Genomic DNA, 27148 nt, shown 5'->3' on the forward strand with positions numbered 1-27148 from the left:
AGCTTCTACATCAGCATTTGTTCCTTCACCTGACCCTTTTATGTTATGTAAATAGCATCTTTCCTTAACCTCTTGAACCAAGCTTTGCTAGCTTCAAACTTTTCCTCTGAAGATTCCTCATCTATCCCAGTTTTCATAAAATTGTAGAGAATTAGGGGCTTCCCTGGTGGCTCAGGTGGTAAGGAATCCACCTGCAATTGAGCAGGAGACCTGGGTTCGATCCCTGGGTTGGGAAGATCCCCTGGAGAAGGAAATGGCAACCCACTCCAGTATTCTTACCTGGAGAATCCCATGGACAGAGAAGTCTGGCGGGCTACAGCCCATATGGTTGCAAGAGTTGGGCACGGCTGAGTGACTAACACTTCACTTCTTCAATGCCTTGCTCTAGATTAGGCTTTGCCTTACTGGAATGTTGTGGACGGCTTGATCTTCTATCTGGACCACTAAACCTTTCTCCATATTAGCAATAAGGCTGTTTCACTCTCTTGTCATCCATGGGTTCACTGAATTAGTATTTTTAATTTTCTTTAAGAACTTTTCCATTGGATTCACAGCTTGGCTAACTGTTGGGGGCAAAGACCCAGCTTTCAGCTTTCCACAAACAAACCTTCCTCACTTAGCTTAATCATTTCTAACTTTTTTAAAAAGGGTTAAATTTATTATATGAAATTTTATTTTGTTTTATTTTTGGCCACAGCACACAGCTTCTGGGATTTTAGTTCCCTGATTAGGGATTGAACCTGGTCCCTCAGCAGTGAGAGCGTGGAGTTCTAACACTGAACTGCAGGGAATTCCCAATTCTAGTTTTTGATATAAAGGTGAAGATGTGTGATTCTTCTTTTCACTTAAACACTTAGAAGTCATTGTAGGGTTACCGACTGGTCTAATTTCAGTATTGTTTTGTTTTGTCTCAGGGAGGTTGAGGGAGAAGGAGAGAGACTAGGGAACTGCCAGTGAGTGGAAGAGCTGGAACACAAAAAAACATTTATAAAGTACTGCATCTTATATAAGCACAGTTTGTGGCATCAAAACAATTGCCACAGTAATACCAAAGATCACTGATCACGGATAACCATAACAAATACAACAAAATGAAAAAGTTTGAAATATTGTAAGAATTACCAACGTGTAAATGCAGAGACATGGACTGAGCAAATGCTGTTGGAAGAATGGCATCAATAGACCTGGTTGATGCAGAGATACCACAAATCTTCAATATGTAAACAATAAAATGTGTGTAGCAAATTGCAATAAAATGAGGTACACCTATATTCAGGTTTGCAGTAGATTTTAAAACATAAATAAATTATAGGTAAAAATATACATAATGTTCAGCCATTTATCATGGCTATGAGAAACCAAGAACTCATATTTTTACTCACATTTCATAAATAGAAGTTAATTTCATATGTAATATCTTTAAGAATCTTAAGTTACATTGTTGTTGTTTAGTCGTTAAGTTGTGTTCGACTCTTTGGCAACTCCATGGATTGTAGCCCTCCAGGCTTCTCTGTCCATGGGTTTTCCCAGGCAAGAATACTGGAGTGGATTGCCATTTCCTTCTCCAGGGTATCTTCCAAACTCATGTTTCCTGCATTGGTAGGCAGATTCTTTACCACTGAGCCTCCAGTGGAGCCCTTAAGTTACATAGGCAGGAATATTCCCCATATTTTTTAATAAAGATAAAATAATCAATACTCACAGAGCAATGTGATTGCTGATAATTACCTGGGTAGCTTTAAGAAAAGAATAACTCTTCTACACCTTAGAATTTAACCTACAGAACAGGGCTGCTAATACACACTTGTCTTACTTCAAGGGATTTCTACTAAAACTAAGAACAGGCAGGAGAAAATTAACTGCATACTTGCAAAGAGTTCTCCTTTGCCTGTTTTCCCATGTGTACAACATGAGCTAATGTTAAGGCACGAAAGTATCATGAAAATTCTTTCTGGAACAAAAATTTCATTATATAAGCATAAAATATTATTGGTCACTCACATCCAGGTTTTCAACTTAATTTAGCAAGACTTTAGGTTATTAGTATTAATATTTTTCTTCCGCTCAGTATTCACATTGTACAATTAAAATTTTAAGACATCCTGCTTCTGTTTTCCTGACTTGGTTTTACTCAAGGTTAAGTTTGTAATGAGAAATGCTGGGCTGGAAGAAACACAACCTGGAATCAAGATTTCCGGGAGAAATATCAATAACCTCAGATATGCAGGTGACACCACCCTTATGGCAGAAAGTGAAGAGGAACTCAAAAGCCTCTTGATGAAAGTGAAAGTGGAGAGTAAAAAAGTTGACTTAAAACTCAACATTCAGAAAACTAAGATCATGGTATCCAGTCCCATCACTTCATAGCAAATAGATAGGGAAACAGTGGAAACAGTGCCTGATTTTATCTTTTTGTGCTCCAAAATCACTGCAGATGGTGATTGCAGCCATGAAATTAAAAGACGTTCACTGAGAGGAAGAAAAATATTAATACTAATAACCTAAAGTCTTGCTAAATTAAGTTGAAAACCTGGGTGTGAGTGACCAATAATATTTTATGCTTATATAATGAAATTTTTGTTCCAGAAAGAATTTTCATGATACTTTCGTGCCTTAACATTAGCTCATGTTGTACACATGGGAAAACAGGCAAAGGAGAATTCTTTGCAGTAATTTTCTCCTGTCTAGTCTTAGTTTTAGTAGAAATCCCTTGAAGTAAGACAAAGGAAAGTTATGACCAACCTAGACGGCTTATTAAAAAGCAGAGACATTACTTTGCCAACAAAGGTCCATCTAGTCAAGGCTATGGTTTTTCCAGTAGTCATGTAGGGATGTGAGAGTTGGACTATAAAGAAAGCTGAGCGCCCAACAATTGATGCTTTTGAACTGTGGGGTTGGAGAAGACTCTTGAGAGTCCCTTGGACTGCAAGGAGATCCAACCAGTCCATCCTAAAGGAGATCAGTCCTGGGTGTTCATTGGTAGGACTGATGTTGAAGCTGAAACTCCCAATACTTTGGCCACCTGATGTGAAGAGCTGACTCATTTGAAAAGATCCTAATGCTGGGAAAGATGGAGGGCAGGAGGAGAAGGGGATGACAGAGGATGAGATGGTTGGATGGCTTCACCGACTCAATGGACAGGAGTTTGTGTGAACTCTGGCAGTTGGTGATGGACAGGGAGGCTTGGCGTGCTGTGGTTCATGGGATCACAGAGTCGTACTCGACTGAGCGACTGAACTGAACTGAACTGAAGTTTGTAATGCATTCCTCTTCTTTCTCACCCTTAATGGGATTAAGAGACTTGCCAGGTCTATCTGGATATTAAGGGAAGCATAATAAACAACAGCAGGGTATTTACTTTTGAGGAATGATATTTTTCATGCTCTTCAGATAAACAACCTCTCTCATGTAAAGCCTAATAAGTGTTAGTCCGAAAACTGGATATTAACCAATACATATTGGTTTTATAGAATGAACTGATGCTTCACTTTAAATGTATTAAGTAGACTCATATTTTATAAGTCTAGTAATTGAAACTTCTTTAAAGATACAATTTCATTAGACCATGACCCCAGTTAAGATATCATTTACAAAGGCTTCAGTCATCATTTACTACAAATGGTTTTAATCAAAGGAAAACGCTTAGAGGAAAAAAACTGGCCAGTATTTTGTGTAATGCAATAGCTCCCCCATTTAACAGATTAATGAATACAGACTGGAATTCTTCTTTTGATAATTAATATTAATAACATCTATATTTTATTTTACCAATTATATTTTCTTCTTAACTCTTTCAAAGTAGAGAAACCTTATCAATGATATGTAACTGTTCCTAAAGTATTCATTATTTCTACATGACCTTCTAAGAACATAAAATCTTTACAGGACACTGAAAATATCTCAGTGACTATGATATTTAAAATTTATCTGGTAAATATGAATAAATATCATGGATATATCTTTTTAGCATTTCTAAGGAAATATATGGAGAAGGCAATGGCAACCCCACTCCAGTACTCTTGCCTGGAAAATCCCGTGGGTGGAGGAGCCTGGTAGGCTGTAGTCTATGAGGTCACTAAGAGTCAGACACGACTGAGCGACTTCACTTTCACTTTTCACTTTCACGCATTGGAGAAGGAAATGGCAACCCACTCTAGCGTTCTTGCCTGGAGAATCCCAGGGATGGGGGAGTCTGGTGGGCTGCAGTCCATGGGGTTTCGAAGAGTCAGACACGACTGAAGCGACTTAGCAGCAGTAGGGAAATATAATTTTCATTTATCTTCTTATAAGTTTAAAAATGATGCTTGTACCTGAAAAGTCTTTTTTTTAAAGTTTTGTATTTTGATAACTTAATAATATTTTCAGGTTTTCTCTCCAAATTAGTTTGACTCAATACTTAAACACATATTTATTCAACACTTTCAGACTTGCAGAGTAGTTTAATAAATTACAAAGTGACTTACTTCAGGTAACCTTAATAATGATTACATAAATAATTCAATTAAAAATCCTAAAAATTACTTACTCAAAATTTTGCAAAACTAATATCATTTGTAAAGTTTAAAAATAAAATAAAATTTTAAAAAAATGTAAAAAAAAAAAAAAAGAAACATGTATATTACCATATGTAAAACGGATGACCAGTGCAAGTTCAGTGCATGAAGCCGGGCACTCCAAGCCAGTGCTGTGGGACATCCCAGAGGGATGGGATGGGAAGGGAAGAGGGAAGGGGGTTCAGGATGGGGGTATGCATCTGTACATATGACTGATTCATGTCAATGTATGCAAAAACCACCATATTGTAAAGCAATTAAAATTAATTAAATTAAAAAAAAACCACTTGGGTAAAAGGATTCTTTTCTGAAATTAATAAACAGCTTCATTTACACATATAAAATTAATATATGAAAATTATTTCATATATGAATTAAAAAGTTCAACATTCAAAATTTTATCAGGCCCTGTATACTGTAGAATTTTCCAGTATGTAGCAGTATAAAACAAACACAAATTGTATGAGAGCCAGAAGAAAAATAGCTCACCACGTTAAAAAACTTCTTAATAAAATAAGAGAATTGCAGGTACTTTTTATAAAGTAGTTATTCAATAGCCTAATAAATGTAAAGCAGATTTTAAAAAATTATCTTTTAATACTACATCAAAGACATGATTCCATTTGGAGAAAATCATACCTCCACCCCCAAAAACATCACCACCAGATTTCCTGAGAGCATTTGGCAGAGAATTTGGAGTTCCCTGGTGGCTCATGAGGTAAAGAATCTGCCTACAATATGGGAGACCCAGGTTCAGTCCCTTGGTAAGGAAGATCCCCTGGAGAAGGGAATGGCTACCCATTCCAGTATTCTTGCCTGGAGAATCCCATGGACAGAGGAGCCTGGTGGGCTACAGTCCGTGGAGTCACAAAGAGCTGGACATGATTGCGTGACTAAAGCAGCAGCAGCAGCAGCATATTGGTTAGAGCAATTGGATGTTTAATAATGGAATCATGTGAGGAAGTGGGTGGACATGCAGTGTCTCTTTTTGCCCTTTGCCAAACTCTTCCTTTGCCCTTTGCCACCACTCTTGGTGGTGGCTTATTAGTTCCATATTCCTTACCAGGATCTCCTGTCGTAAAACAACTTATGGGAATGGTTACTAGAGAGCCTGGCCAGGGTGGGCAGTTTCAAAGTGCTTCCCCTAACATAACTAGCCAATAAACTGGCCCCAGCATACAAATTCATGGGGTCGCAAAGAGTCGGACACGACTGAGCGACTGAACTGAACTGAAACCAGAGGTGGTTAGGAGTACTCCACCCACAGCAAGTAAGGGAGATTTATTTAGAGAGATGTGGAAGCAAACCAAGGAAGTTATCTGACTGGCTATAGTTTAAGCAGTTGCCCTATTTGGGAAAGCATAGTTGACTGTGATTGATTGTTCTTAAGTATCACTTTCTTAGACTGGAGGACATTAGCTTTTATTTTTTTTTACTTTTTTTAAATTTTTTTATTTTTTAACTTTACAATATTGTATTGGTTTTGCCATATATCAAAATGAATCTGCCACAGGTTTACATGTGTTCCCCATCCTGAACCCTCCTCCCTCCTCCCTCCCCATACCATCCCTCTGGGTCATCCCAGTGCACCAGCCCCAAGCATCCAGTATCTTTCATGGAACCTGGACTGGCGACTCGTTTAATATATGATATTATTCATGTTTCAAGGTTGTTTTAGGTCTTGTTTTGCTTATTTAGGTTATCAAAGCATTAGTCACTTAGGCTAATGGTCTCCTTGTTTAATTACTTTACACCCATAAATCTCTAGTCTTATTTAAATTAATGCTTTTCTTCACAGTACTTCAAATTGTGACATATTTTGCTGATTCCTTAGAATCACAATTTACTTTTTCCTACTCAAATTCCACAAGTATTTTTAAGCCAACTCCTTTTGTCCAAAATGTGGGAAGACTTACTAATAAGATTGAGAGTGAGAGAAGGAGGCAGTAAGATCACTAGATCATATTCTATGAAGCTTGCAAAGTTAGCTTAAGATCTTGATGTTTCTCATTTTGTAAAACAAAATTAGCAATTGAAATAGCTAATCTATAAATCCCCTCCTTGGAAAATCAAAAAACCTAAATATTAATAAAAATAATAATTTGGAAAGTAACAGTGGAGAGCACGCATACTTATGTTAATACTTAAAGGCACCTATTACTGCTTCAGTTCAGTTCGGTCGCTCAGTCGCTTCCGACTCTTTGCAACCCCATGAATTGCAGGACGCCAGGCCTCCCTGTCCACCACCAACTCCCGGGAGTCGGTGATGCCATCCAGCCGTCTCATCCTCTGTCGTCTCCTTCTCCTCCTGCCCACAATCCCTCCCAGCAAGAGTCTTTTCCAATGAGTCAACTCTTCGCATGAGGTGGCCAAAGTACTGGAGTTTCAGCTTTAGCTTATGTAAGCATAAATTAAAATATATTAAGGCATTTCTCCATTCTTAGGTAGAAATATCACAAACATTTTATTACAATAACATATCTATAAAAATATATGGGCTATATATTAATGCAAGTTTTAAATACCTGATTTTTATTTTTAGTAAATTAGAGATATAGTACAACAAAAAGATTAGATAGAAAAGTATTTATTTACTTGAAGGTAACCTCCAATGGACTGTGTTCCAAGAATGTTTCATCATCAGTTCATGCTGTTAAAAGCCTGAAACAAAAACACTACCAGAAACAGAAAGTGGAACAAAGCGTCAATTGCTTTTGCATCGTGACTGCTAAATATATAATGATTTCTTATTTTCATGGACTACAGTTTCTTAAAGCAGATGTTCTGTTTCACCCATTATAGTAACTAGATTCTAAAAAAGTAAAACAAAAATACATTTAACAATAAATACGTTATACCTTTATCGGACAGTCTGTTCCATGTAAATGTTATGTATATGGATCTTTTTAACATGATAATAACAGAGAATCTGTTTGAGCTCACCAAATAAATGATTTTAAGAAAGCCTGCCACATTATCTTATGCATATGCACATTATCTTCCTACAACACTTATGTGATACAGGAATAAATTACTAAATTTGAAAAGACAAAAATTAAGGAAGTTCTGCATTGACTGCATTTAAAAAATATTTATCACTTTGTGTAAATGTGGTCCACGTAGAATATGAAACACTGATTTTGCTGTCTGGATCATGGCTGAAACTACACACAGGCCTGGGAACATTGGAGATGCTGCTCAGTCACTTTCTTTTCCAAAATTTAACAACTTTGTTTCAATCCAGGGTTTATTCTCTTGGGCTCCTCATTACTGTTGCCTTTCAGTTCCAGCATTTGCTTCTTAGTCTAGCTATGGCACAGATCCATTGCACAAAAGCACAAAATAGCAAATGAACCCCAGTGGGAGACACTTTATACCTAAAAGTCAAAGTAAAACCCCATAAAGAAAGTAACTATGCCTTTATACATTTCATAAAACAGAAAAATGTTCAAAGGAAAGTAAAATTAGCTTTCAAGATATATTTGCCCCTTGAACTAGACATCTGCTGTGAAATAAAAGTCACTAAGTCGTGTCCGACTCTTTGTGACCCCATGGACTACACAGTCCATGGAATTCTCCAGTCCAGAATACTGGAGTGGGTAGCTGTTCCCTTCTACAGGAGGTCTTCCCAACCCAGGGATTGAACCCAGGTCTCCTGCATTGCAGGTGGATTTTTTACCAGCTGAGCCACAAGACATCTGCTACATGAGTATAAAATAAACTTGCATATTTTTATAAAGAAGAGTATTTTCACATTTACAGAAGGTAATCTAGGTATAGCCAGTCTATACACATTATTGCTGTTTAACATTTTAAGATTTATTGTAATTTCCAGTTGGGATATTCTGCAAAATTTCCCAGAAGCCTAACTATTCAAAGAAGTACTCAGAAATTCTCTAATTCCAAGCAAAATATTCCCATGTTGCTTGGTGTTAGAAAACAGGCATACATTTTACCTATAAAATGGTATTCTCTTGCCAAGAATAGATCAGAAGTGATTAAATAACAAAAGCAGGAAAGAGAAGCTACTGGCATAGTATAAAGACAGAATACAATAGGCAGAAATGAGTTCAGGAGGTCAGGAATCCATCTCCTAGCTCACTGGTAATTTTCTAAATGAATGAATAAATGGAGTACTACTGAATCCAATCAAGGTTTCCAAGATGAGGTCATGAGAAAAAGAAACTGTCTTCTTCAAGTTCACTGCCTCAAATAAATGTCCATCATTCAAATTCAATACTTTTTTTTCCATTATGAGCATTTTCACATTTAAGATGAAGCTAAGATTTAAAACTACATTTTAAACTCTCCTCCATTCACAAAGTGAAAAATAAAAAGTTTAACATGTTACAAAGATCTATTGAATGTGCCTAGGGAGAAGACAATGGCACCCCACTCCAGTACTCTTGCCTGGAAAATCCCATGGACTGAGGAACCTGGTAGGCTGCAGTCCATGGGTTCGCTAAGAGTCAGACACCACTGAGCAACTTCACTTTCACTTTTCACTTTTGTGCACTGGAGGAAGAACTGGCAACCCACTCTAGTGTTCTTGCCTGGAGAAACCCAGGGACGGGGGAGCCTGGTGGGCTGCCGTCTATGGGATCGCACAGAGTCGGACACGACTGAAGCGACTTAGCAGCAGCAGCAGCGGGGATATGTGCATATTTGACATAATTCTCCTTGTCTTTCTTATAAATCTTCCATTTATCCCCATCTTATTTAAAGTCCATATTTAAACATCTCAATGGGATTGTATGAAAATGCTTTTGGAAACACAGAATTAATGTCTGAAGTGAAAAAAAGCATTCCTGGACAACAGAGAGGGAATTATTTTTGTAGTTCTAAATATTATTAGCTTTACAGCTTACCCTCATTTTTTGCTTTCCCTCTCTTTTTTTTTTTCCCTTTCAAGATATATTGTCCCTTTTAGTATAAATCAAAACTGGAGAGCAATAACATATCTTAGCATATGGTGGCAAGGGCAGGAAGAGCCTAATCTTGAAGTATAACATGTAAATAAGTGAGTGAAAAAAAAAAAGTGAGTGAATAAGTGAATAAGTGTATGAATGAATTCAATGCCAAGGATTTTACACTTTCAGCTACACTAATCAGTACTACTGGAAATCAAGAGAGTCTGGAAAAATTTCTAGCAAATTACCATATTTGTAAAATTACAAAAGCTAAGTATAATCAATCATGTTTTGAAAACCATATAGAAAGCACGCAATCTCATATACTGTTTCACAATCATTTACCATCTAAGCTTTTGTTAGTTCCTAAATTTTGTTACTAATAAAACCAATATAAAATATCTGATATGTCCCAACAATCAGGAAGTTGTGATGTTAATTGTTCAATGGTGTTTTTTGTTTTGTTTTCAAAAAGGCTATAATTTTATAATATTACCAAAATGTTAAAACATGGCAATCTAACACAAAATAAGCAATATTTTGCTTACATATTTGTCATATCCATTCAGAACAAAAGATAGAACAGATGGATAATAGTTAAATATACACTGACAATATACAAGTTCACTTTAGAGAAGCTGGGACAATACCACTGAATAGCAATATAATGCAATAAAAAGAAAATGGGTTTATGTACCTAACTGAAATGGGAGGGTATTTAAGGAACTACTACAAATCTTATAAAATACATTTTGAAGTTTAATAGTATCTGAAGAAAGAAACTTGAGTATTCAAGACTTTGCTAATATGAGACCAAAATTACAGAATATTTAATATGAAAGAATTATGAAATACAGAATTTTTAATATAAAATTAGTAGAATATTTTAGGTAACTTCCTGAAAATTTTTATCTCACTTTTATGAGCAAATTTTCTTGATTAAAAAAACAGGCTATTCTGAGACTCTAGATTATTTATAATATCCTTTCATTGACATTAGCTATTCATTACATAATTTGAAATAGACTAATGTGAACCGTGAACTTCCTGATGTTCAAGCTGGTTTTAGAAAAGGAAGAGGAACCAGAGATCAAATTGCCAACATCTGCTGGATCATCGAAAAAGCAAGAGAGTTCCAGAAAAACATCTATTTCTGCTTTATCGACTATGCCAAAGCCTTTGATTGTGTGGATCACAATAAACTGTGGAAAATTCTTCAAGAGATGGGAATACCAGACCACCTGACCTGCCTCTTGAGAAACCTGTATGCAGGTCAGGAAGCAATAGTTAGAACTGGACATGGAACAACAGACTGGTTCCAAATAGGAAAAGGAGTATGTCAAGGCTGTATATTGTCACCCTGCTTATTTAACTTCTATGCAGAGTACATCATGAGAAACACTGGACTGGAAGAAGCACAAACTGGAATCAAGATTGCCGGGAGAAATATTAATAACCTCAGATATGCAGATGACACCACCCTTATGGCAGAAAGTGAAGAGGAACTAAAAAGCTTCTTGATGAAAGTGAAAGTGGAGAATGAAAAAGTTGGCTTAAAGCTCAACATTCAGAAAAGGAAGATCATGGCATCCGGTCCCACCACTTCATGGGAAATAGATGGGGAAACAGTGGAAACAGTGTTAGACTTTATTTTTCTGGGCTCCAAAATCACTACAGATGGTGACTGTAGCCATGAAATTAAAAGACGCTTACTCCTTGGAAGGAAAGTTATGACCAACCTAGATAGCATATTGAAAAGCAGAGACATTACTTTGCCAACAAAGGTTCGTCTAGTGAAGGCTATGGTTTTTCCAGTGGTCATGTATGGATGTGAGAGTTGGACTGTGAAGAAGGCTGAGCGCCGAAGAATTGATGCTTTTGAACTGTGGTGTTGGAGAAGACTCTTGAGAGTCCCTTGGACTGCAAGGAGATCCAACCAGTCCATTCTAAAGGAGCTCAGCCCTGGGATTTCTTTGGAAGAAATGATGCTAATGCTGAAACTCCAGTACTTGGCCACCTCATGTGGAGAGTTGATTCATTGGAAAAGACTCTGATGCTGGGAGGGATGGGGGGCAGGAGGAGAAGGGGACGACAGAGGATGAGATGGCTGGATGGCATCACTGACTCGATGGATGTGAGTCTGGGTGAACTGTGGGAGTTGGTGATGGACAGGGAGGCCTGGCATGCTGCGATTCATGGGGTCGCAAAGAGTTGGACACGACTGAGCGACTGAACTTAACTGAACTGAATGGCAAAGAACAGAAATGATATGTATGGAGTACTTGCTTATAGTAGTTTTGGTACTAACTACTTGCTTGGGTAGTTACACAGGTGAAGTTAATAAAATCTCTCAATCAACCTCAAATTAAGTATTATAATTTCTATTTTATACACAAAAGCATTAAATATTTGGGCTAGAGTTGAATGATTTCACAGGCAATGAAGTGAATTTCAGAACCAAGATCGAAACCCAAGTGTGTTATATTCTAACATTTTATGGAATATGCTGTGTTGTTTTTCAATAAAGGACTGTGTCTGGATATTTCATAGGCTACCTATCAAGACAGTTTGAATGAATATGAGAAAAACAAAGAAACTAAGAGCTATGAAGAAACTATTATTGGAGTATATATGGGTGGGTTCCAGAGAGGCCTAACAAAAGGAATCTTTGGAATTGAAGGCAAATTATTGTTTTGGGAAATTAAAGCAAGGTCATATTGTAATAATCGACTTGTTAGTCAATTACTTCCACTAGATGGTAAACTCTACTGTGGGGACAGAGAGCAAGAGAATTATGGTTACTTTTCTCTCCCCACTGCCTACTCCAGGACACTGGCTGTAACAAGGCATTCAGTGAATTTCCAGGGAACGAACTAGACTGCAAGCAGAGAAGGGAGACTGTCTGGAGAAAGAAATTTGGTGGTAAACAATCACAAAGAAAAAGATTTGCTTTCATTACAGAAATTAGTGTCATTATGACTGAGAAATGCATCCATAGGTGCTTTAACACCGATCTGGCCAAGAACTCAGTCAGTCAAGGGACCAGAAGGACTAGGATAACAGGAGTAGGGGGCTTTAAAGTAACTCATCCCAAAGAGACCTTACTTAAAAGAGAACTGGTGAAAACATTAGAAGGAAATCAACTAATCATGCCTTAGGAATTTATGTTAAGAAGTCATTGTTCTAAAAAAAAAATCTGATTTTATATAGATAAAACATATATCATTTATTTTAATAAAAATGCATCTTTCATAAAATAAGTAAAAATTAATTCTTACTTCAAAATCTATGCTCCTTTGTAAGAAAGCCAAAGCCTGTGGTCTGGTCTCAACCACGTGAGTGTATCATCTTACTGCCGACTGGTGGCCACCAGATTGAAATTCAGGGGCAGACTCTAAAGAAGAAGAAATATTAGAAAACGGAATTCGTGAATCAAGCTTAAAAGCAAATGCTTTTTTTCTGCAGTTTACCATCAGGTTTTGTAGAACTGAGAGTAATATATGCATTTTGAAGAAGTTAAGTCCATAGATGTTTGACAGCATATTACTCCCATCAATATAACTTGGTAGGCATACCAGTACTTATAAATCAATAAGAACAGTAATACAAAATTTAAGATAATTATGTGGTGACTGACTTCGTGTTAAAATAGTTTCAAGATCAAGTGGAAGTGATCCTGAAATACTAACTGGATATATAAATATAAAACTTTCTAAATGTTTCTTCCAAGGTTATAAAATAGGTTTGAGTAATGGTTTAAAAGCAACTTAAAAATTAAAACAGGAAAAAACAGCACCATACTTAACACTGAATCCTTTAAACAAATTTAAAACTACTACAGTGCCTTTGCTCCCTTTATAAGTATTAATAAAACTTTGCCAGAAATTCTGTTTTAGAAATTAAGTTGACTTCATATTTCTGAAGTGGATAAACTGCTAGTCACTGACACTTTAGTTTGAATTAGCATTATATGATTGTTTTCCCCTTAAGAATTTAAGATATATCTAATATGACTAAATAGAGGTTTTGATGAAGACAGGAAAATAGATCCCAGAATTGTACCATTGGTCTCTGGGTTAGATATTCCTAGCTAGGATGCTGCACTTGGGACTTTTGGGTAACTCAATGGAAGCACCAGACAAATACAGGGAATTAATGCCAAAAGGTAAGCAAATAAGCCAGACAAAAAAGATGGATGAATAGTTAGGTGAAATTTACTTCTTGCCTGCCATATTGCCTAAGAATTGCCTTGCTTATCTGGTAATATTTATCTTTGAAATAACCTCTTTTGAATTCTCTCAAAATTTTTTTGCCTATGACACTGTCTTTAAAAATCACTGCTTATGTTTTAAAAATTAAGCTTAAAAAAAACACTTTTCTTTAGTAAAAGAAATGACCAGTTCCATCCAGTAATTTATTGGGTTCTTAGTTCTAGTTCCAGCTTTCATGAGGTAGACCTTAATTATCTAGTATGCCATTATCATGATCCATAAAGGTTAAAAAAATATGACAAAGATTCAAGAAGAAGGGAAAGTAAAGTATGTTTTACATAAGATTAAAGAATCACATATAAAACATTTTTATTTAAAAATAAAGGGAAAAATGTCTTTTTGTAGCTCAGAAATATATTAAATGGTAAATAAATCTGACTTGGGGGGAGATCCAAAATAGACAAATAAGAAATCTGTTTATTTATGACAGAAATATGCTGGGTCTGCAAATCTCTTTAGTGCCCAATTGAATCATGTTTCTGGTAAGATCTAATTGCCAACACAATTTGTACCTTAGGACTTTATAGTCAGGTGCAACATCAAAAATATGTTTCTAAGATAAGCAGATCTCTTTTCACATTTCAAAACCATATAGGGCACAACTACGGCAGAGAACTTTATTCTTATTTTAACTAAGTTTTTTAAAACAATGTTATTTCATTTCAGAAACTTGTATTTCCCTGTTGTTTCTACACATCATTTTCTGGTCTTGAGTTAAAAGAGAACTTTATATTAGGAAAAAGAATCAAAAGCTCCTCACAATACCAATTCATTACCCAGAAAATCTGGAGAGAATTCCAATTTAAATAATTTTTTTAAAACATACATAAACAAAAAATGAACTAAAGTGACAATATATCATACATTTTCAAACCACAGAAATAAGAAAATTCATGAGGTAAGCAAACCAGTTGTTGAAAACAATTTTGAAAAAAAGCAGAGTGCCTTTCTCACTCTCTTAGAAAAAATGATAACAATATAACCAGAAACTCTGGTTTCCTTTTAACATTTATCATTTTAACTGTAAAACATTCATATTTCCACTTACTGTCTGAAATTAGTAAAACAAAACATTTTTTGAAATTCTCGATTATTATGGGAAAACACTCCAATATTTATGACCAAAGGTCCTTAGAAAAATGATCGGGGGAAGAAAGAAGCTTAACATAATTTTTAAAATGACTTGGGATAAACATTGGATTTGGGGATAAACTAAGATTTTGGGGACATTTAGAAGTATACCAATTTTGCAAGTGGTTAATGCCAACAATGATTTATATAGACATTGATGAATCAGAAACTGCCATCTCCTTTTTTTTCGAGGCCTTTTTTTCCCCCTTTGGTTGGAAGAAAAATTACCCTGTTAACTTTGCCATTCTTTGGTTCAGAATATCCTAGCCTTTCCTTCAAGGTCTTGCCACCTCTACCGCCAAGCTAAAACAAATCTGGCTTCTTCCTCTTTACCGGTAAAAACTCTAATCAGCTTGTATGGGAGGGAAAGAAACAAGTACTGTACCTGGAGATGGAAAGGTACATGGCTTTACCAGCGAGTGTTTTCCTGAGGTAAGATGAAATGGGGAAAGCATTTTCAAATATAATGTATAATGCACAACAGGAAGGCTAAAGGAAGAGAGGGTCTTTTTGTGATCATGGTAGGACTTGCAACAGAGAATATTGCAAAGTTACACATTACTTATACACTACATGCTACAGTCTTTGATATCATCTTTCTTACACTACAAATTAAAGAGAAGTTGATATCACCTTTCTTATGCATGCACACACACACACACACACTTTTACTCAGAAGCACCCAGGAAGATATTTGAACTTTGCCCTGTTCCCAGTTCTTTCCTTACAGTTGGTTAAGTGTTCCCTCTCCTCATCTCAGTCCTGGCACTGGGAAAAAACAGAAAATAGAAAACGAAAAAGAAGTTATTTAGTCCAGCAATGTAAGGTCTTTGGGTTTCTCATTCGGCGGCTCTCTATACTTTGGTCCCTAAGGGGAACTGCAAACCTTTATCTCCAGGTCTCTAGCAGTTCCTATCAACTCAGCAGGAAAGGGTGGCCGGTGGGCAATCCTGAAGGAAAAAGGAGTCACCCCCGCGTCCAAAAGTATTTGGCAGTGCTCGCTCGCCTCGTGGTCCGCGCTGGTGCGACTCCGCCGTCACTCAGTGAAGTCCCAGAAGCGGCCAAGTTTTAAGTGAAGAGAAGATGGAAGCACGCTCTCTCTGTTTCTCGGAGAGTTCCCGGACTTAGTTCGCCGCAGGTTTTTTGCCCTGGACTTGTCGGAAACCGGCTTCTTTCACTGGAGAGAAAGCCACTGGGGAAGCGCTGATGGCTTTAATGGAGACTCTCCCGGACCACAGTGGGTCCGCTGATGTCCTGCTCCGCGGTGTCCCTTTGGTCTATTTTTCTGAGGTGTCGGAGGTGTAGCCGCGCAGTGCCTCTTTCCGGACGAGTTTGCCTCCAGCTCTGAACTCGGATCCTTCCGCGCAGCCCGGGCCCCGCGGAACTCGCGCTGGAGCCCGGGACCCACGGCGACTGGAGGGAGCCCGGACCTGGAGGGAGGAGGCGTCTTCGGAACAAAGCCTGCGGGAGAGTTTGGCGCGGATTCCTAAACCCGGGGCTGGACCGGGAGCCCTGAGCGAACCGAGTGGAAGAAGAGGAAGGAGGAGATGGAGGACAGGCGAGAGCAGTTTACACCTCAAGCACATCACCCCTTGCGTGCCTGCCTGACAGAGGCAGTTGTGTGGATCTTGCCTCCGCGTGGGTGCACGTGTACGCGCTCGGGAGAACCCGTGGGTGTGCTTCGGCGGGAGCGCGTCTGTGCGCCCGCAGGGCAGCGCTGAAGCCTGGGAGAGCTCTATTGGTAGCAACCTTCCAGAACGCCCCTATCCTAGGAGGCCGCTAGCACGTGGCTTCGCCTAGTAGGCCGGGAAGAAGCCCTTACTAGTCAGTTTCCTTCTGCAACTCCCAGCTCTTCCAGTCTCTGGGTTCGGAGTGGTTTCTGGGCCACCGGGGTCCCAAGCTGAGAGGGAGTTGCTCGCTGGGATCGAAGACCACGTGCTGGTGAACCGGTTAAAGAGAAGTAAAAGGATTTCCAGGCTCAGGAGATGTGAACAGCTCGTTTCACATCGGGGTCTCCCAGGGGGAAGCCTTTTCCGGGCTGGAGGAAGGGGGGTGGGGTTCGAGGAGAGAAACTTGGATTTGTGGACAGCGGACCCCCGCCAGGGGGACCCAGTTTTGCTGTCTCCCCACCCCTCTTCTCTTTCCTGCTTCAGACCTGTTCCTTGTCCCAGTATTCTTAGTGGCCTGGTCTCCCTTGTGACGACTGTTGGGTTTGTTTTCTGCCTGACAGGCACCAATAACGTGACCACCTGAGCCCACCTAATGCGTGATACTTAGCTGAGTTGACTCTCAAATATAATGTTCCTTTTTAGCTTTTGCGTCCATCCGATAGCAGGCAAACTATTACCTGCCACTAAGGGAACGCTGGAAGCCAGTCGCCGGTGAGCGAGACCCCCAAGTCAGCAACTCCGCCGCAGACATTCTCGGCGGGTTATAGCTAGTGACTTTTCCCTCTGCCATAAGCAGTCACAGCCTGACTCAGTGACAACCCTTGATCCCATAACCGTGGGGCAGTGGGCAGTCAGCAAGTTCCCCCCCCCGCTTCGCAAGAGCCCAGGGATGCCCCTGGAAGTTCGCCTTCATCCTTAAGGTTTTCTGCTTTCTCCCCTCCCCCTACCTGCAACGCCCCCGCGCCTCGCCTACTCCGGGATTTGTCGGCGCCCGACGGGCCCTTTTCTCTAGGAGGCCGGGGTAAATCAGTCCGGAACACGCCCGGCTCCGAGGCGCGGAGGGCGGCGTGGCGGCCCCGGCGGGGGTCTCGCCTGACTCGGAGTCTGGGGGGCGCGGCGGCTCCCGTCACTGCGGCGAGGGCCGGGCTCACGGCCGCGCGCCCGCCGCCGCCGCCGCCTCCATGCTGCAGCGCGGGACGCAGTTCCTCCCGGCCCGGCGGCTGCCGCTGTCCGAACACGCGGGCGCGGGGAGCCGGGGAGCCGGGCCCGCCTTGGCCGCCACCGCAGCACGGGAGCCAGGCTGCCAGCACCTCGTCTGAGCCGCGGACTCCCTGGGAGCCGCGGGCAGCGGGCGGGGCGCTCTGTGCAGTGGCGCGCAGGGAGGCAGGAGGCGTGTGCAGAGCGGCCCGAACGGAGGACTCCCGTGTGTGCGTGCGCGCGGGTGTGCATGTGTTTGCGTGTGTTTTTCCTTCTTCCCTCGAGGATGGCAATGGCTTTGCAGCTGGCTGCTCCCCTAGGATTCTAGACTTTGTGGAGCTCCGGGTTGTGAGCACAACCCACCCATATAATCCATTTTGCATGGTCGATTTCTATCAGGGGAAAAAGCGCAACTGGACGGGGGTGGGGCAGACCAAGGAAACCTTCTGGAAATACAAACAGGCACACACAGCACTCACAGGAGAAAGGACGAATGAAAGACCTGGGAAGATGTCTGTAACCTTCCGGCTGGCCCTTCCGTTTTTCAGGAAAGATTTTGGATCGTTTCTACCTTTGGAAGTCATCTTGGCTTTTTTTTTTTTTTTTGTAAGCTCTCTTCAGCTAGTAGCGTGCGTGCGTGCGTGTGTGTATGTGTGTGTATTTGTGCGCTCACTTGTCTGATGCATTTGCTTGTCTTTTATCCAACTACCCAGAAGCAAATGTGTTAACTCGGCGGTGTGCCCTCGATGCCCGGCTTCTCACAGAGCGCGGAGGACGCCCAAACCCATTTTTCCAGGCTGGATTCGGAAGGGCTGCTCAGCTGCGGACTCCTGTGTGTGGATCGCTTTACTTAGAGGCTGGGAAAGCTCCAGTATTAACCTGCTTCCAGGTACATCACAAGGTCACCAGAGGGTCTTGCAACCGTCTTGTGTGTGTGCATCCAGACCTTCCTGTCTCGGCCAGAAGGATATTTACATTTCTGTCTACATAATTTGAAGCCAAAAGTTCAGCCTGTCGAGCGGCTTTCTGCACAATCAAGGTAACAAGAATTGCCTTTCAAACTGCTTACCAGAATCCCCGACTCTTCGACTCTTCCTCGCCGGTTCCTGGCTTTCTCCTCTACACCAAAATGTCACCAGCTCTTGAATTACGTGGATTTGGGTTGGAAGAGAACTTGAAGAAAACGTGATAGAAAGGCTATGCCAGACCCCTCTCTCTGCTGTCCTTGGTTCTGTGGGCATCGAAGCCGATCGTGAGAAGGACCAGTACTCTTCTTGCTTTTCCTTCCCGGTGCTGTACTGGTGTGTGTGTGTGTGTGTGTATGTGTGCAAGTGTGAATGCGAGTGCGCGCGCGCCTGGCTGCGAGTGTGTGAGTGTGTGTGCTTGAGTGTGTGTCTGTGTGTGCGTGCGCGGCCGCCCTGCCTCTGCCCGCTCCCCGGGTGCAGAAACGCGGGTTTCATGGGGCGATCGCCGCGGATCCCCCACCCAGCGCGACCTGCGGGCAGCGGAGGCAGTGGCAGGAGCCGCCTCTCGGACTCCCTAGGATGCGGGTGCTGAGCTATGGCAAAGGGCAGCGAAGTGACGAGCGAGACCCGCGTACGACTGTGAAAGCCACCTGGAGCCACCTTGCTGGGATTGTACCTGCTGGCAGAAAGTCTTCCTACGACCGTCTTTCCTCTAGAGGCACCAGGTAACAAGAAAATGACTAGCCGCCTCACCCAGTTTCCTTCTGATCTTATTTCTAGTGTCTTATCTGCATTGCAGGCTACTTTACTTATTAATGTTTTGAAAATCATTAAGAAGGGCTGGGTATCCAAGGGCGCTCTGTGATGTTGTAATATAAATTCTAGAAGATAGAATATAAATCTGTACCTGAGCACTTAATCTAGCAGTGAAACCCTGGAAAATATGGATACACTCCCTCCTAAGTGATGCTTTTGGAAAGCTAGGCGTGTTGAACCTGTCTGAAGATGCCAGAGATTAAAATCCCGTGTTTCCTTCAGGCTATGGTTGCCACGGACCATTTGGTATCCAGCCCTCCCCAGATTGTGGAGTGCGAGAGGGTGTTTGGTTTCCATCCATCGTTTCAGGCAGGGATCATTTTGACCCTTCTCTACCTCTGGTGCCAGGTTGCTTTCCTTTCCGTATTGTGGTCCGGCTTGCCAGATCCTTTAGTAGTTGTAAATTACCCGTCTGGAGACTTTCATTCGAAATAGAGTTTTCTTGGAACTTGCTTTGCATGGAAGGGAATTCACTGTCAGGAGTCTATGTGTTGAGATATGGTGTTTAACTGCTAGTGTTTGCTTTTATCTAGCAAAGTAGATCCATGAAAGAAGTCATTTTTATATCTAGAGGAGCGCTGCTAAAACCACAGCCACCACCCCTATACCTTCCCCAGCTGTATTGTCTCGGTTGTGGAGAGGGGCTTGCACGCGCGTGGTTTGTTTGTTTTTATTTTGTTCTGCGCCCCCCCCCCCCCCGTCCCGTTTTAATTTTTTCTGGTAATGTGTATCTTGAAAATTCTTGCCAGTGCCTTGATTTCCAAGGAGTAGGGTGGATTTGCGACTGCCTAATTAACATATTGGGTCTGATATGTTAAAAATGGAGATTCCCACCGCAGGCTGAGGCAAAACAAATTGAGTGAACTTCCAAAGCCCCTTACCCTCGCACTTCATTTCTCTCAATTTCTTACCTCTGCGTCCCCTACGGAAAATTTTTCTTCCTTCTCGAGGGCATTAGGATTAACAAGATAAAGCACTTCCAAAGTAGTCTCATCAATGTTTTATTCGACAGTGAAGGCGGTCTGAATAATGCAGCTGAGGAGTGCTCGTTTGTCTCCCGCCTTCGCGAGCTGCCTGCTGGCTGCACCCGGCGGAGGGTTCGGCCCGGCCGAGCGCACGGCGCCCGGGTCGGGCAGGCAGTGGCTGGGGCTGCTCCAGGGGTTTCTCTTTGCTCAAGCCACTTGGAAAGTGGAGGGGCGCTGCCTGCTTTTCCTCTGCTGGCTGCTTTTTTTTTTTTTTATAATAGATTTCCATATGATGGCATTTGAGGACCACAGATGCCATTCGCTAGCTAGCTGCTCTCTCTGTTCCTGCGCCTTGATGTCGCCGACTCCTCTGGTGATTGGGCTCGGCTGCTGCTGCAGCCCTCGCAGGCTGGTGGTGCTACAAGGCCATGTTTGCAGCGGCCTTGGGGGCTGGGCTCCGCCACTGCAGCTGCCAGGCCCGCGGTGACACTTTATTGGGGCGGGGCGGGAGAGCGCAGCGGGCCCCCTGGCAGGCAGCGGGCACATCGTGGCAAGGTGGCCGCCTGGATTTGAGACGGAGGAGGTGGGGAGACACGCGTGGGGCGGGCAGTGAGGTCCTGCCAGACACCCTGCGCGGGTAGCCCCCTCCCCCTTCTTCGTAAATGAAAATCCAAATGCATAGAAGGAAAGCTGGCAGCAAAAATGCCTTGATATTCAGATACAGCATGATTTCTCAGGATTCAAAACCTGAAACTTGTGTGTTTTTCCTAATTTTCCATTCGTTCCTCTCTGCTCTCCCGTTTTGTTCTCCTGGATTTAATCAGGTCATTTCTACTCCTGTTTTACCTCCAATTGAAATACCAGTGGAAAGACTGCTACCATCCCCCATAAACAGGAAGGAGTTGAAGGCCACTCTTCAGACAGATTTGCTCTGTAACTTTGAGCTCCAGGCAGACCCAAGAAAGGATACAGAGGATAACTCGACTTGAGCAGAAAAGCAGGTTCCCCCTGTACGTTCTGAAGACTCGGAAAGAAAAGGGTACTGCCTGTGTAAAAACTAAAAATAATTGGGTATTTGGGGGGGATTAGGTAAATATTTTTCTTTTCTTTCATCTTTTTCTCTTGTAGTGAGTTTATTTATATTTCTCCTATCACTCTGAAAATCCTAGTCAGAAAATTGATTTGTGTATACTAACAGTCTGACAAGGACACGTTTTTGTCCCCCAGATTTCTCCACAATATTATTAGAACAGAAACGATAGCATACTAATAATATTTGCTGGCGAATAAGATATCCCTGTTTAGAAGGTGCCCCAAAATATAGGATGCTGGTGGAGAATATTAGTATTGGGAAAATTGGGTATTTTCTTCATCTCCCTCCTCATTTCATTTCATCCTGGCCTTTTCTCATTAAGAATTCAGTCCTTTGCAGGTTAAGTCTTGTCTTTGTGCCCTCATCCTTAGGGGAGTTTGAAACAAATATATTAACTGGATCTTGAGTGCTCAGATGCCTAAAAATAGATTATGGTGTCATTCATGTTTTAAAAATGCCATTCATTGGTGCAGATTGGAGGTAGGTGAACTATCATAACCAAATAGACCTTTTAAGCACAGTTTCATGTTTAGAACTTCCTTAAGAAATGGAGCTTTCTGCCTCCCTTCCCTTCCCTTTTGTCTGGAGACAGAGAAGTCCCAACCACTTTGAGGATCTGAGTCCAGTGCCCTTGGTCAGCGTTGTCCTTAGAGCTGACTTGACTTACGAATAGGTTGAGACTGTCACGTGTTGACAGAAAATTTCCTGGCAAAACCTTCCTTCCTTGTCAGCCTTCTTATGGTCACTGATAAGAGGGGTAGAATAATAGGGAAGCCAGGACACCCCTGGAAACAGATGTGAGCATAGGGGCAGGTGGAAAGGAATTGTCATTTAACTCTTGTCCCTAAGACCATTCCTTTTTGTCATCTTTTCACTTTCTCTTTTCGAGAGGAGAATGACCTTGAGCAACTCCAATCTTCTATGCTTCACATACCTCTTTTCCTCCCTCAAATGTGATGTATATATGAACACATGCACATACATGTACACACCCCTCATTTTTGAAATATGAGATTCTTGTGTTTGTGTGTTTTGGGAGGGATTCATTAAGATGTATCTCTGACTGATACCAGCCAGAGGTGATTTTCTTTCCTTTTCCTTAAGAGGGGATAGCAAGAGGTGTGGTCACTTGAGACAAAATTGACTCACCCTTATCCCCTCTTCCAGGATTTTTATCTCCTCTGACATTCAGTGATTCCTGGTATTAAAGCAGTGTGTGGTTATGGCACTGGTGTTTAAATGACCATCATGTTATAATTACCTTTCGTATTTTCACGAGTAACCATCAGTTTCCTTCTGTCCATTTAAACCAGTGTTCTCTTTCCTCTTGCTGCTTGAAGCTCTTTAGACTTGATAGTTTTGCTGAGTTTTCTAGATGGTGAAATTAGGATCTTGCTTTCTGCTGATACTATTGCTATGTTGTTATGTGGTTGGGATGAAATGCTTGCAGATTTCTAACAGTGTTCCTGTCTCTGCATCCTAGTTCTTCATCGTAACTATTCAGTTATTTTAAGGGAAATTTACTATAAATAAGGTTGCTGAGTATTTTTTGCCAATTTTGAAGCTGGAAGAAGAAAGCTACTTGAAATTTTCTGGTGGCTTAACTGGCTAATCGATTCACTCATTCCAGTGATTTTTATTTTCTGTTTACTCAGAAATAAAACATTGGCATTACTTTCAGAGTTTGTGTATAGTATAAAGGGTTCTAAGTTTTGTATTTCATTAAAGAATAAAGATCTAAATTCAGGCCTTTAAATAGATGTGACTGTGGCACCCTAGGATACATGACTAACAGGTAATTTTGCTACATCATTCTACTGACACACATGTGCATAGCTCTGCCTTGTTCAATAAACCTTGAGAGTGAGACTGCTTATTATATTTCTACGGCCCCCATTTTATTCCTGTGGCATCCTTCAATCATTAAGGACTGTTTAAAGTCTAAGGCGGTATAATTTGTCCATTACATGGTGTGTGCATGGTGAAATTAAGAAGTATTATGTTTATACGTTTTGAAGCTATTCTGGTTAGAAGTGTACCATTTTTATTATACTCTATCAACATAAATGGTATGTTATTATGAAAACTCCAGTTTCATGTAAGCATAACAAGAGATAGAAAAATAAGAATTTAATCCAAATATAATGCTTTTTTTAAAGCTTTTTCACCTTACTGTTCTGATAGATTCAGTTCTGACAGAATGCTTTTTACTGATCTATGACATAATTTAATACTAATTATGAAGATGGTTAACAAGTGATAGAAAATTTCAGAGGAATTACATGGTTATATAAATGCTCCATCATTTTACTGGTACCACATAAGCCACATGAAAAGGCTTTCTTATTTAAACTACAAACTATATCAGTAAGATTTCTCAGAAATTGGCTTTGATAGCCTATGTTAATAATAAGTTACAAACTTGGTCACGTTGGGAGGAAAATGTTAACTGACTAATTTGAGTCTTCCTAGAAAATTTCTTATAATCTGTCTAATTTTAACGCTCATGCTTTTCTTCTTTTCTTTGTAGGAGCATATATGTAATATTTTTTGAAAAACCTCTCTGATGAAATATTTTGAAATTGGTGTTATTATAATCTTTATGAAGAACAATTGCAGAATTGCCACTGAATGTTGCATCTATTTTAGATTTTATAACAAAAAAGCTCCAGAAAAGAAGTAATAAGATACAGAAATAAAATTATAGGATCCTTTCCCCAACTCTGAGAGTGCTTCTGAATTCTTAGAAAAAGAATAAAAGAAAATGCCAATTAGTTCAATAGACACTCAACTGGAACTAGTAGTTAAGAGCTAGAAGCCAACACAATGCTGTTTACATTATTGTATTTTCACTTTGTCCTTTGTAGCTCTTTTAAGGAAATGCTAAAAAGATCTAAAGAATAGGTGTTAGTTGCTCTCTGGATTCTGTTACTCATGTTGACTCTTGTTTCCTGTCTTGGAGTTGTCATGAATCTTAGTGGTATTACTTCCAAAGTTATGTTTGCATTAAAGTGGTTTACTAGTGTAAACATACCAACTCTGTACATCTTCTTTGGAAGTATCTTGTATCTTGTATCTTCTTTGGAAGTAAAGGCTCTAATATTTTCTTAGTAATTAGCTCTTTTTTTTTCCTCATTGTGTGGAAAAAAAAATTTTTTTTTCCATTTTTTCTCATTTCCCAAGTTAGGTTAACAAGTGATTTATGTATACTTGTTTTATTAGTGCTAAGGCATTTATATCAGTTCAGTTCAGTTCAGTCACTCAGTCCTGTCTGACTCTTTGCAACCCCATGGACTGTAGCATGTCAGGCTTCCCTGTCCATCACCAACTCTTGGAGCTAACTCAAACTCGTGCCCATCAAGTCAGTGATGCCATCCAACCATCCCATCCTCCTCTGTCATCCCCTTCTCCTCTTGCCTTCAATCTTTCCCAGCATCAGGATCTTTTCCAATGAGTTAGTTCTTCATATCAGGTGGCCAACACATTGGAGTTTCAGTTTCAGCATCAGTCCTCCCAATGAACATTCAGGACTAATTTCCTTTAGGATTGCCTGGTTGGATCTCCTTGCAGTCCAAGGGACTCTCAAGAGTCTTCTCCAACACCACAGTTCAAAAGCATCGATTCTTCGGTGCTCAGCTTTCTTTATAGTTCATCTCTCATGTGCATACACGACTACTGGAAAAACCATAGCTTTGACTAGATGAACCTTTGTTGGCAAAGTAATGTCTTTGCTTTTTAATTTGCTGTCTAGGTTGGTCAAAGCTTTTCTTCCAAGGAGCAAGTGTCTTTTAGTTTCATGGCTGCAGTCACCATCTGCAGCGATTTTGGAGCCCAAAAATATAAAGTACCTCACTGTTTCCATCATTTCCCCGTCTATTTGCCATGAAGTGATGGGAACAGATGTCATGATCTTAGCTTTCTAATGTTGAGTTTTAAGCCAACATTTTCACTCTCCTCTTTCACTTTCATCAAGAGGCTTTTTAGTTTTTCTTTAGGCATTTTTATAGCAGCATTAAAATGCATATACTTTATAAGGCAGCATTGAACACTGCACTGAGTACTTAGGACATATGCTTTATTCTATTAATACATGGATAGCAATCTCATTATATATTAATATTCACTAATATATCACTAATATTCACATATATTTTAATATGAAATACCTCACTAATAGAAATATGCCTAACTTTAAATAGAAATTTTAGGGTTATTTATAGGACTTGTGTAGGATATCTGCTTTATATTGATTGTTCAAATATCAGGCACTTTAGCAATATATAACTAGACATTGAATGCTGACCTCAAGAAATTTATTTTCTTAGTAACGTGGAAGATGTAAACAAACGCATAAGCTTGAAAGTAACTGACATTTTAAAATTTTGTTTTGATATTTTATGCTTTGTAGTAGGGAAAACAAGAGAAAATCAGGAAATTATAGCTGTGTTTTATGGACAACAGTATTGCAGAGTGGTTAGATACATGAATTTGGGGATTTCACACACCTGTGTTTCAGGCCTGTGCAACCTTGAGTGACTCTTAAAATCTACCAAAATCTACCTGCCACTTAGTGTCCTCACTTATAGAATGAAGCCCCCTCCCAAAAAAAAAATGAAGCCAACAATAAAAGACACGTAACTGTTGTCCTCACCATCGTCATTACCATCGCCATTATCATCTCATCATTAGCTATCATAAGGGTAAAGGAGGAAACTAAAGGAAGTGGTAACTGAATGGCTTCAAAGTCTGTCCGTGGAATTATAGACCCTCAGGATTCTAGGGAATGCTGAAGTTCATCCACACCAGGAGATGTGCACTTCAGTGTCCTCAGAGGTCAAGGAGAAGATAAAAAGCAGGGAAGCTGGCTGGGTGTAAGAAACGGTAGGCTCTAACATCTCTGTTGCACTGGAGAGTACCCAATTTGTCCAACACGTTCAAATTTAAATTCAGTTTAACCCATGATGGGTCTGGCATTATGAAACTTTTGAGTTCTTCTGAAATTCATTCAGCCTTAAATTTTCTCAGAAAGCATTCCTGCCATGTGGTCATCTTTACTCACTTTAGGTAACTTCAGTGATTCCAAAAATTACTCCATGTAAAGTAGGATTATTCCATTTTTGTATAGTCATATCATAAATTTCCTCTGGGGCACTGAGCCCAAAATCTGGCATCTTGTCAGTTAGACAGTTCAGTCGCTCAGTCGTGTCTCTTTGTGACACCATGGACTGCAGCATGCCAGGCTTGCCTTTCTATATCCAGCTCCTGGACCTTGCTAAAACTCATATCCACTGAGTCAGTGATGCCATCCAACCATCTCATCCTCTGTTGTCCCCTTCTCTTCCTGCCTTCAATCTTTCCCAGCATCAGTGTCTTTTCTAATGAGTTGGCTCTTCGCATCAGGTAGCCAAAGTATTGGAGTTTCAGCTTCAGCATCAGTCCTTCCAATAAATATTCAGGACTGAATTCCTTTAGGATTGACTGGTTTTATCTCCTTGCAGTCCAAGAGTCAAGAGTCAAGTCCAAGAGAAGACTCAAGAGTCTTCTCCGATACCACAGTTCGAAAGCATCAATTCTTTG

General features: G+C 40.4%; 1 protein-coding gene and 1 long non-coding RNA gene across 5 annotated transcripts in view; one reads left to right on the top strand and one right to left on the bottom strand.

The window, feature by feature from the left end:
• Nucleotides 1–7153: 7153 nt before the first annotated feature.
• Nucleotides 7154–15505, bottom strand: LOC132343375 (uncharacterized). Its single transcript, XR_009492189.1, has 2 exons — nt 12742–15505; nt 7154–7228 (listed from the first exon to the last, which is right to left on the bottom strand). It is a non-coding gene; the product is annotated as an uncharacterized lncRNA (long non-coding RNA).
• A 2433-nt stretch (nt 15506–17938) lies between these two features.
• LRFN5 (leucine rich repeat and fibronectin type III domain containing 5) overlaps nt 17939–27148 on the top strand; it is a 320568-nt gene continuing 311358 nt past the window's right edge. The window contains exon 1 of one of the 4 annotated variants that reach the window (XM_005222103.5): nt 17939–19422. The gene's annotated coding sequence lies outside the window, so the exon portion shown is untranslated. 4 annotated transcript variants of the gene reach the window in all.

Source organism: Bos taurus, chromosome 21, assembly GCF_002263795.3.
Source record: "Bos taurus isolate L1 Dominette 01449 registration number 42190680 breed Hereford chromosome 21, ARS-UCD2.0, whole genome shotgun sequence".
Taxonomy (NCBI): domain Eukaryota; kingdom Metazoa; phylum Chordata; class Mammalia; order Artiodactyla; family Bovidae; genus Bos; species Bos taurus.